The sequence below is a fragment of the Camelus dromedarius genome, chromosome 20 (assembly GCF_036321535.1).
Source record: "Camelus dromedarius isolate mCamDro1 chromosome 20, mCamDro1.pat, whole genome shotgun sequence".
NCBI lineage: Eukaryota > Metazoa > Chordata > Mammalia > Artiodactyla > Camelidae > Camelus > Camelus dromedarius.
In genome coordinates, this window is record NC_087455.1 from 20,366,011 (window position 1) to 20,379,194 (window position 13,184).

Consider the following 13,184-nt stretch of genomic DNA (forward strand, 5'->3'; position numbering starts at 1 on the left):
AAAAATCAGAAACAAAGGCAAAGAGTCAAATAAGACAAAATAATAATTGTTTAGCCATTAAACAAAGTCAAGTACATTTAGTTCCTCCTCAAGGACTATAGATAATATTCTGAGCCATATCCTTTGAGCTGTTTTGCAGATACTGAAATCCTCAGTAGACAGAAGAAATTAACTACATGCTGACAACAAGCATGTAGACAGCAGACGGGTTGGAACCAGAAGGTTGAAGACGTTGACTCCCAATTACCCCATCACCAACCAATCAGAAGAATGTCCACAAACTGATCATCCACCCTTCAACCATCTCCCTCACCCTGTCTTTAAAAACTCCCCTTGAAAGCCATCAGGAAATTCAAGTCTGTGAGCATTAGCCTCCTCTGCTCTTTCTTTGGTTTCTGCAATAAATGCTTCATTTTCCTTCACCACAACCCCATGTCAGAAGACTGGCTTTACTTCAAGCAGGTGAACAGACCCAAGTTTGGTTCAGTAACACAAAGACTCCAAATATTTCATGGAATGCATCATTACTTTTTTTGATATGAAGACACCTCTAAAAGACAGGAAAATTCTAGAATTGCTTCCCTGAAGGACTCCTGATAGAAGACTAAAAGAATATGAAGAATCTAAAATCAAAACTTACACTCACCTTTCCCTCTTCTGTTCTGACTCAATTCCAGACTCATCACCTACCACACACCCTATAACTCAACTTCCTCTTCCCCATTCATATCAATTCCCTATCACAGCATAACAAATCACCACAAATTTATCAGCTTGAAACAATATTTATTGTTTCACTGATCTGTAAGACCCAGGTGGGCTTCACTGGGTCTTCTATTTATAGTCTCACAAGGCCAAAATCAAGTTGTCTGCCAGTCTGCACTTTTATTTGGGAGTTCTGGAGAAGGATCCATTCCCAAACTTGAGGCTAGGGCAGAATCCAGTTATTTACAGTTAGAAAAATGAGTCCCTATTTCCTTGCTGGCTATCAGGTGGGGGCTGTTCTCAGCTTCCAGTGGCTACCTATATTCTTTTCTCAAGGTGACTTCTGCACCCAACTCAGCAATGGCACACACGTTATATTTCATGCTTCAAATGACTCTGACATCCTCTTCTGTCACTAGCAAAAGAAAACTATTTTTTAAGAGCTCTGTAATTCAATTAAGTCTACCCTAAGACTCTCTATTCTAGAGTCAAGTGATTAGCGACCTTAATTACATCTTCAAAATTTCTTTTGCCATGTAAAATAATGTAACCACAGAAGTAACAACATAAGGTTACGTGGGCCAGCTAGAATTCAGCCTCTACACGCATTGCTTCGTTAACTCCCGCTCCATCCGCACTTTCACGTGACATTTTCTCGCTTCCTCCGCCGTACCCTCTCACTGGACAATATCCCCTCTCAATGTCTTATAATGTAGCCAGGGATGATAATCTACCTTGCTTGTCTTGTAAAATTAAACCTTGGTTAAATTAGATTTCTATTATCTAGTTAAGAATTTTCCAAACTCTCATAAAGAAGAATAAAAGTTCACAGGAAAATATAAGAGTATCCTAGCATTTTATACAAAGTTTTGAACTGAATCCATCATCTTACAGGCACAATACATAAATAAAAAAGAAAGAAAAAAACCAGCTGTTTAGAGAAGGCAAGATGAATTGATAACCAAAATATATGTATCAAATATGTAAATATGTATCAAAATTTGATAATGGGTGGATATAAAGAGCGTATAAAAGTAGGAGAAGATCTCTTATCATCTGACACTAAGAACTTTACTGTCAGTATTAATTGATCCATATCCCAAGTTGTAAAGAGGAAAAAAGTAGCTCCCAGATGTTAGAAGCAATTTCATTTCTACCTTCACAGAATAGTCCACTCTGATTCAGGGAGAAAATATTACAATTGGCTCATCTATGTTTTTTGTTGATAGTCTTTATCCTGAAATGACAAGAGATTGCACTTTGAAGATACTTTGATTTAGAAAGAAATATTAAGTTCTAATTAATAGCTCTTCTTATTAAGCATTTAAATGAACTCATACATAAGTACATGTCTAAATCAGAATAGACACATATAACTGTAGTTATTGTAAAGAAAACAGTCACTGAAAGAACAATTATCCTGCCTTCACTTGAAAGACAGAATCTAAGGACACAAAGAACAAACTTTGACAGAATGACACCTCTCTAAGGAATGAGCTGCTCTGGTCAGCCCCAAATTTTCCTTAATAGAGAAGGGAGACATTCCCGTACAACTGCAAATACAAAAAGTTATGTTCTTACTTGATACTTTGTCCAGCCTTTCTGCCATGAACCTTACTGCTTTTCCACCATTTGTCCTTGTAGTAACAAACAGGTTTCAGAGGTGGGAATCTCAGATGACTCTCAGACTGTGTATGTCTCAGCCACCTTCTGCCTCTCTGGGCTTTCTCCCTAGTTGATGTGCTTTACTGTTTGCTGAATCTTTTAAGAGTAGATCTATTTTGCATGCATATATTACTATTAAATACAGACTGGATGCCCCCTTTCTAGAATGTCCAGAAAAAGAAACCCCAGGCTAATAATCTCACAGTCTGAACTTTACTGCCTCCCCTACCAATATCCCAGACTTTAAATCTGACCAATATAGCAGTGGAGCTAAAGAAAGAAGGTATGAGACACGTAAGGGTCAGTAAACTCTTAAGGGTCTCAACCAAGCTGGCTATTCCATTATTGAAACTGACTCAATACTTATTTAAAAACAAGACTACTGAAGGACTGAAGTCCATTGTACTGCATCCCTATACCACACATATTAGAGTGTTCCTTTTTGCTCAGAGATTGGAAGTTTTTCTTGACTTTTCCCTATTCATTACCAAAAGACACCTTAGAGGATTGCTTAGTCTCATAGGGCACTGCTGACATTGGAGTCTTAACTTTTCTGAACAGGATAGTCCTATATATATGATCTGACAAAACTAGTTATCACCTACCTAAGTGTTACACCTTGCCCTGGACAGACTTAATAAAGGCTGTATCTATACCATGAAAGACTCCCTTTGAGAAGTTCCTTATTCTGAACTTACCCATTGTCATAAACCTTTCTTTCTATTTGTACATAAAAGGTCATGCTAATACTTGGGTTCTGTCTCAACAGGACAATGAAAATTGGAGACTGTTGTTTATTGAACTTGTAGCAAAAGTCTACCCTCCTATTTCTGCACAACTGCAGCAACCACCAAGTTAACTAAGACTTTTGCCTACTTAAATCTGAAGATTTCCACATAAACTCTGAATAGTGTGAGGTTCAATAACCTCACTGGAAGATACATTACCATGTACTGTTAACCACAAACAATCCAGTCAAACTCCAGAAAACGAAACTTTGTGTCCATGTTTTCCAGTTAAAAAGATATCATACACTCAGCTCCTGGATGTCCATGTCTATAGGTGATCTAATACTGAGACTGTCTCAAGGTTCTCTAGGAGAGGTCACCATCATGAAGAAGAAAGATTTCTTGAAACCTCAGATCCAGCAGCAGACTTGTTGATATTAGAACTCTGCCCAATTTGGAATTGGAATAAGACCCACACTTGTCAGAAATCATTGATTCTATACTCTTTGTCATTTTTGCTTGCTTTTTGAGAATATTATTTTCTCACTGTGTTGCCTTAACAATTTTTACTGCTAAAATGAGGTTTTTAAAGTTTTCCCTCTAATATTAATTCTCTGAGTAAATCAAGAGGATAAACAATTCTTTTGCAAATATACATGTATCAAAATCCCCTTCTCTACTGACTCAGGTTGGTGACAAGAACTGTTCCCCTACCTAGTACCAATAATAGAAGAGTTTGGTCTGTTGTTGGGTTTTCCCCAGAGTCTTAAATATTTCTAGCCACTCAATGATACATGATTGAAATGCAACTGCAAAGATAAAAGTCACAAGAAGCCATGATGGTAGTCTTCTCCAATGAGTTTTCAACCGCCATCAGCAGTAGATCTGTAGTTCTGAACAGACCAACGTGCAGTAAAGTGATGAAATGCAGTCTCTCTGTTAACCATGAGGGATGCCCACAGTGGCCTTCATATTCCCTTGGCCTTTGCAGCTGCTGCTCTCCACCCTCTTACACATGACCCTAATTCTTGCAACTACTCTTCGTCAAATCTCATAATAAAATCAAATTGCACAATGACTGCTAAATCACAAGAACAAATTCATCTCTTCCAGAAACCATTCTTTATCAACTATTCCTGATATGAGGTGAACTTTTGCTATGTTCTATAAAACCCCTCTTTCTAACCCAAGGTAGAACATTCCTTCCTTCAAAGATCTGACACTGAAGTGTTCTCAAAGAAGGCTTATGTTCAGCAGTGCTATTCAACTCCTTCCACATATTAGTAATCCTGGAATTTATTCAGATTATTATTACATGTTTATATAGTTTTCAATTCCATTTCTTCAACTCTTTACTATAACCAATCACTACTACATGAAATTTTCTTTTTGTGAGATCTTCTGTTTTCAGTAAATATCATTTTGCCAAAAATAACTTTATCTATTTGCTTTATATCATTCCTTAAGCCTGTTCACAATGTCTCTGATAATTTTTTTTTACCTATATTTATTTACTTACTTCAAAAGTGGCTTTGGTATTCATTATTTTCTTCTTTTACTCTCCCTAGATTCTGTATATTAAAAAGTATTTAGTCTATCCTATTGGTCATGGTATACGCACTAAATCAGCAATGTCTATTTGAGATATAACTTTTCAATAACTAGAACACAGGTTTGAGAAACAAAAAGTTGTATGGGAATAGAATTTTCTCCATTTTCCTATTTCTACATAAGAATTGACAGTGCAAGTATCCTATTTCTTAATGATTCTTTTAACAGCTTTATTGAATTATCATTGATATATGAAAAAGCACATACTTAATGCATACAGTTTGATGAGTTTGGATATATACATATATTTGTGAAACCATCAGCACAATTAAGGTAATAAATATATCCTATTTTTGATTTGTAACTCTATATAGGCCACCTGTATGAATTGTTGAAACACTCCTAGGTAGAACCAGTTCTAATACAGAATAATGATTCATGACTTTTGAGAATGCATTAAAAACAATGGAAACTCTCTTCAGCAAAATGCATGTAAGCAATAACTTGTACCTAAAAATTTACATGCAGTTTTAGAATTCACAGATCTCTTTGAAGTCAGTTCACATATATGTAGGTATCCACAAGAATCTGTATACTTTCGTAATTCCCACGTGTCTGACTCAATAGTGAGAAAGCCAGTTTCTAAATGAATAAGGGCTTAGACAGACATTTAGGAGAAAACTGCTGAACGGACAAAGAAAATACCACACACACACACATATCTTAGCTCAGCATATATTTTGCATCAGTAATAATCAGTGCTAAAGAAGAAATGCAAAACAGGTAGTAGCATTTTGGCATTAGGAGATGGGATCTCTTATCTTAAACATTAGCATCCTTATGGTGCACGATGACAGCCATCACTGGGGTAGCAGGGCTTCTGCTAGTAGAAGAGCTCTTGGTAAATGTACTAAGAAAGAAGTCTAGATCAGAAGACAAAAAAGGGCAGATACTACAAGAAAGCTGAAAAGGCATGTATTGTACATACACATGGAATACCTCAGTTTCCCTAGTTTAAGCACATCAGACAACTCAAATTTATTTTTTTGGGGGGGGTGAATGGAATTTTACTAGTTGTGAGTAAATGTGAGTGCCAAAGATATATAGTTTATTGCATAAATATATATAGCATCAGTGAGTGCTGTAACAGTTCTAATGTTACATGATGAAAGAATAAATATGTATCAAATACTTATATAGCATACACATATATTATATAGGTATATGGGTATTATAGAATGATTCTTGCCATTGAAAGACTTAAATACTGTGGAAAAAATGATTATAAATTTATCCAGTGACTATGCTCATATTTAATAGTCTCTACGACTCCTGAGAAATCTAATGAATGTATGAAAAATAACTTCAGTATAAAAAGCAGTGAATGGCATAGTTCATACACCAAATCATGTTATTTGCACTAAGAGATAAGCTTGGTAGTGTAGTTAAAGCAAAAAGAAATACGTTCATATTAAATTTTTGACACATAATTTATATGAATTTCGACATACTACTTAGATTCTCTGACTCTCGTTTTTCTTACCGGTATAGTAAATCTACATAGGGTTACTGTGGAATTAAATAAAATCGTTAAGTGTGGTAGGAAATATATTCACTTTCCTTGCTTTGTAGAAAGGTGAATCTTGGTAACTAATAATTAGACGAGACATCTAGTGCATTATGTATCCTCATTAAAATACATGTGCCTGTAGTAGCCAAAAGAATAGTGGTATAAAGGAGGGTCCTTCTTTGGATTTTTACATATAATTTACCAACTAAGTCATTATTTCAGCATATATTTACTTTGCAACAATTACAAATTAGTCAGTGTGCTAGGCTCAGGCCAAGAATTATTTTTTTGTTGGTTTGTTTATTTTGATTTTTAGAGATGGGTAGGAATCTAATCTGCTGGAGATTGCAATCTAAGGATGGAAACAGATAATAAGTAAATGCAAAAATACATTTTTAATTGAATACTTTAGTCATGATTCTGCATCCAACCGTGATATAATAAATGGGTACTAGGCTTATCCTCCCATTGTAAACAACGAGAAAATTGTTCTCACATATTGGAAAGGCACCACAGGATTTTGTTTCCTGAGAGTTGCGAAGTAAACAAACAAAGTGATTCTAACTTTGCCCCAGTTTATAGCCCTGAGGTAGTCTTGAGAATACAGAGGAGAGGGAGGGAAACCAAGTGGAGTCCAGCATTCTCTCTTTTGCTGAGATGAGGAGACAGATCAAAGTTCATGTGTTTAGTGTCTGGAGAAGATTTTATCTCTAATGAAGGATGGAATTAATAATTCACTATGGGTTTCCTGTTTACAAGAAGAAACTGAAAATTCTGCTATGCTTTTAAATGAAGTAGGACCCTTATAGGCACAAAATAGGAAATAGATTTTCAAGTGAGAGCTGGAACTTTCAATTTTTTTACATAATACATGCTTTGAAATTGTTTACATTTTCAAGTTATTTTCCTCTGAAGAGTTCTCTGTTATATTTCTCTTAAAACTTGGAATTTCAGCATGAGAGTGTTTTAGCTTTGTTTCATTACGATGTGACACAGTACTTTCCAGTTATAGGCTTTTCTGATTTTAAGAGGTAAATATTCTTGAATTCAATTTCAGAATCTACCATGACTCACTCCAAAAAGCTCTTTCCCTTAAATGTTTTTAAATTGATATAAAATAATATAATGGAATCTTAAAGTATAATTTACAAAGAATTACATAATATTAATATTCTACAGTTTGATACCAATGCAATTCTTCTGACAAAAGACATATAAAAGTAACAGGACAGACTAAGTTCTGTTCTCACTGCATTCTAGTAGGGTGACAAGAGAGTCATAAATAATTGTATTGAGAATACCAGATAATTCTCAATAATTTAAATTATAAAGAAAAACATGAAGTATATTATAAATTTGGAAATAACTGAAGGCTGATATTTTAAATCTGTTATATTCAATGTATACAGTATACAAACTGCAGCTAATACTTAGATCACAATATTACCAGCACTCCAGAAGCTACCCTCTTGTCATTTTTAAAAAGAGTACAGAAGTATTTCATCTGTCATTTACTTTATATGAGGACTCCCACAAAAAATACTCTTTGCTTCTGATTATTTCCGTTCAACATTTTGTTTGGAGGATCCATTGATGATTTTGTATGTAAATACAGATCTTCCATTCTAAGTGCTCTATAATATTCCACTGTGTAAATATGTCAACATTTATTTCTACTACACATAAACATTTCAGTCATTTCCAGATTTTGTCTAAAAATAGTATGGTTATGAATATTATCTTTAAAAATTTTTAAATAATCTGGTCAGAAAGTCTTTTCTGAGAAGGTGTTATTGCACAAATTAGCTCAAAATGGAATTGCTTAAACGACCAACTTTTTATGCAAATACATTTTATGGAAAATTTAGACATGGCACAGTAGGATGTCTTGCTCTCTGCTTTATGGTATCTGAGACTTCAACTTAAAGATTCAAAGGTTGGCTGTGGCTGGATGGCTGAGAGGTGCAATGGTTTAAAGACTCAATTACTCACATTGACAGTACCTGGGCTGGAATGACTGATGACCTCCACTGTTGATTACAATGTGTAAGAGTGGACTCTTTTTATGTGTCTTGGCTTCCTCACAGCAAGGCAGCCTCAAAATAGTTGGACTTTTTACATGACAGCTCAAAAACCCGAACATGAGTGTCACACAGCATCACTCTGACACTCTCTACTGGTTAAACCAGCCTCTTGATTTGGGAGGCCAAGACATAGATCTTTTTTATAGAAGGGATGCCAACAACAACAACAACAAAAGTTGCTGGGGCCATATTTTAAATCTCCAAAAGTCTCCAAAACCATGAGAACTTATTAATTAATGCAGACGGAGAAGTAAGTCTAAAGCCTCTAAGCAGGAAAAATGTTTTAATTTTTTGAGAAAGAAGAAAAACATTCAGACTGCTTAAGTACAGTGAAAAATGAGTAGTAGGCAGAGGCAGAGGAGATATATATATATATATAGTTTTTTAAAAGAATATTTTAGGCCATTAAGTAGGACATAAAGTATTTGGGTCCTATTTTAAGTTCCAGGAAGCTATTGGAAAACACAGAGCAGAAACATTGTCTTATTTATATTTTAACACCACCATTTTTTGGCAGCCATAGAGATAATACTGTGTAGGAGGGCTAGATATTGAAAAGCTTTTTAATTAATATAGGTACATGAGGATTTGGGCTAGGATAGTGAACACGGAAAAGTAGAAAAGTGGATAGATTAAGTCCGATCATTTTTGGCTAACTCTTAATACTTACTCAGCTGTCCACTCTGGGTCATTATTTTCCTTGACATCTACTCAATCTTTCTCTACCAATCTACCCCAACCCAAGATAACTTAAGAATTTCTGTTCTGGCTTAGGGATTTATACATATATTTGTGATTTATTTATAATATTATATTAAAATTACCTATGTGTAAATTTCCATAACAAAGTTTATGATCACTGAGAGTAGGAATTAGGTCTTACCCAAATTTGTATCCCTAGGGTCAAGTATAGCATTTAGAACTGAGTAAAAATTTAGTAACTAAAAAAAAAAATAATACTCTTCTAAAAGGCCTAAATTGTTTAGTTGATGATAGCTGCAACTAGTATTTTAACATATACATAATTAATATATACCACAAATAAGTTCTTTGGATATAAAATTTATACACTCTTATATGTATGTACCTCCATAATACCTTATTTTATTTTTCTTAAAATAATTAATCAATTAATGAGGAGACGCATTTCTCTACATGGTTCTTTACTCCTAAAATTATTGCCAGAACATTATTTTTTGCAGTTTTAGATAGTTTTTTTGCAACTGAACACGTCACACTAGTGAGTTAAGGACCTACAGAGAAGAAACAGGTTTTTAAAGTGATCAATGCAATTTGGAAATACTTACTTTACAATATAAACACTTTAGAACACCTATATTGTGCTGTTTTCAAGAGAAATGCAGATCAGATTAAATGATATGAACTGAAATTATGTCTCTGCAAGATGACATATTTAATATTGAAATTTCGCCATGAAAAAAACAATGTCTAAAGTCAGATAAAAAATGGTATTCATTTTAGGTGACATGGTTTGGGCCACTGAACATACACAGTTAACTGGAAATTTAAGAATGACTTAACACCAATCAAAGAGAAAAGCAAAATGTGAATGTGAAGCACACTACTTTGTCAGGTAAAACAACTAAGTATTTACACAAAACTGAGAACTTTCCTTACTTTCTTTCAGTCTATTTAGTCTCAGTGCTGCCTTGAGGCACAATAAAGGATCCGGGGGACTCTCAAAGTCATCTCAAGCCTATAATTCACCAGGAAATAGTGCAAGTTTCCTAAGGCACTGCTCTCAGCATGAAAATGCAAAATTGAAAACAAACAAAGTGCTGAGTTGAGGGGGTTGCTGGACCTTTGTATAAGAAAACTGAGATGAATGCATTGGGGTGAGAAGCCAAGTATTTTTATTATTTAATTCACTTATTTATTTTTTCATACATTTGTTGAGAATATTCTATGTGCTGTAAACTAAATCATAAAAATGAACGCCAAAACATACCAAGATACATCTGGGGTTGTTTGACATTTCTTTCCTCTGGCCATTACTCAGGGGTTTCATCTCACTCAACTTCCGCACACAAATCTAGGACATATGCTAACATTAGATGAAAGAGATTCACTTGTGAGCCACAAAACAAGACCAGCTTCATTTGATCACACTGTTTTCGTTCCTCTACTCAAAGGTCTAGAAACACAGTACAGAGAGATTTAGCAGCTCATAGGGGAGTATTCTAGACAGCAATCAGCCTAGCACCAAATAGTATGAATGGTAAAATAAGTGACCACCTTCAATATGTTAGTTATTCCTACTTAAGGGCTTCACTCATGGCATAGTGAGAACATATTATATTTTATTTGCTGATGGCATCAATCATTTATCCACTGCATCGCTCAAATGGAGCAGATATTCTTAGAGGCCGTGAAGGTAAGGGCACAAATACTAAGAACACATGAGAACTGCTCTCCAGGGTCATTTGGAAGACAGAAACATAAATAAGCATGCCACCAATTAATGTAGATCATATTCAAGATAAATGCAAATGTATTTGGAATTAAAGAGGAAAACTTCAAAGAAGTTTGGAGTGCCATTGTAGGAGTGAGAACTGAGCTGAAGAATCATATGCTGGATGGACGGAAGGAAAAAGGTCATCCCAGGAATATTAATCAGACAGTTCAAAAGCATAAATACATGAACAGTCATATAAAGGTTGTATCTTAGAACTGTTTGGGCTGTGAGAGGTTTACAGATAAAATAGAAAAGGCTTGAACATTATTAATTTAAGGTTTAGGAAGACAAGAAAAATGAAAACATTTTAAGAATAATAGGAGAGAGAGAGGAGAGTGTTACAGAAGTGTAAGAGAAAAATAAGTATATGTATTTTAGAGAGAAGAGCTATTTTAAAATTGTTTTCACTCCTTTCTCTAGGTAGAGAAAAAAAAAAGAAGAAGAAAAAGAAAACCAATGGTAGACCAGAAGACAAACCAGAATAACTAAAGTCAAATGTTTATCAAAACAAGCCGTCCTATCTGGCTGGTGAAGTAATGGATGATGCTGTGCGTCTGTCTCCTGCGCAGAGCACTGCCCGTTTCCTCTGTGCAAATGGACCATTAGCCAACAGACTCCGCATTTTGCAAAGATTACACTCATGCTGTAACTGCCTCTCTCTGTACACTTTGTAAATATTTTGAGGACTTCATCTTCCATGTAAAGCATTTAAATTAATACCTTTTACATGCTCAAAAGAAACCAAACCTTGCTGTATGTATTACAATAGAGGGAATAATAATTCCTTTGCTGTTTTTATTATTATTTTATTGATTGGAGTTCTCCATTTCCATAAAAGATTATAAATTCCTTTAAGAATTCTAAATTCTTTTCTTTGGAATCACCTGCTCTATCTACACAGGAGTGCATTAACTTAGACCAGTCGTCCTAAAAGCATAGACCTCGTAATGGCAGCAGCACCAACCCTTAAGAACATGTTAAAAATAAAAATTCAAGGACCCCGCCGTGCACTTACTGAATCTGAACCTCTGGCAGTGAAGTTCAGCAATCTGTGTTCTAACGAGCCTTGATGTAATCCAGAATTTGACCTTAGTAGAATAAAGTTGCCCACACCTCCAGGAATTCTAAGTACAATCTTTGACTAACGAGGATGCCAGAAGGAACACTGACTTAGACCAGGGCAGTGTTCTCTGGTTGGGTGGAAAGAGTGGGGATTTTGGAGTCAGATGTATCTGGATTCAAGCCCCAACTTGGCCAATATTGGATCTGTTATCCTTAGCATTTTCTCCACTTCTCTCTTAGGATATTCCTCCAACTCTCAATGATATTGAAATAATTGAGGTAATACACGTAGAATGCTTGGCACACAATGGCCATTCAATAAATATTGTTTTCTTCCACATCATAATCACCTTTAATGAGTTGTATTATAATGTTAAACATTCTGCTTTCATTAAGGGTTTTACAAAAACAGGACCATGGGAACTTTCAGCTTCTGTTTTACAACTGTTGCTGAAGACATTGTCCATTATGTCATTCAAGGTCCCCTATGTAAATTTTTATGAGTAATGTCTTTATACATTTAGATATAAAAAATAGATAACTAACAGAAATCTTTATCTAGAATATGTGCTACAATATTTCTTTAAAAAATAGAATTCATAAATATCTAAAGTATTTGTGAATGATGTGTAAATAAATGAATTAGTTTAAATTCAACAGAAAGAAAATTTAAATATGATGCACCTGTGGGTAAAATCCCCAGTTTAAAATACTCTTTGCATATAGATATTCCTATTTTTATAAAATCCTAATAATTCAATAGTTAAATTGTTATTATTATTAATTCTACAAAATTTTATTCATCAGGCAAATAACTGCCGAACTTCATCATTTTTCAAAGTTTTAATAAAGAAGAGAAAAACAGAGAAAGATGCATATGCATATTAAGCATAATTTCCTAAGAATTATGAGCGCTAAAAAGCACATTAAAATAATAGAATCCAACATTTTCATTTTAAGATGAAGAGACTTAGGCCCAAAAGGCTTATGTCCTTGATCAAGGACAGTTATGTAGTGTTAGAACCTAGCCTGGAAATAAAACTCCCTGGTACTGTTTGATCTCACTGAAGTTTCCTTCTTTGTTAGTTAGAATGAAACCTAAAATAGCAAACTCACAGTTATATCTGTTTTTTATTAAATAAAAGTTTCAAAAGGCAATTCATTAATTTTCTAAATTCCCTGCTTTTAGTAAAACAAATCATAAGAGAGATTTACAGCAAGTTGAAATCCCACAACTATTTTTTTTGCTCTCATGGTAGTCGAGTGCTCTGATTTGGGAAATATGGGTCTCTTTCTTTTTTTTTTTTTTTGCTCCTAGCTTTACTGAGGTATGATTCACAAAT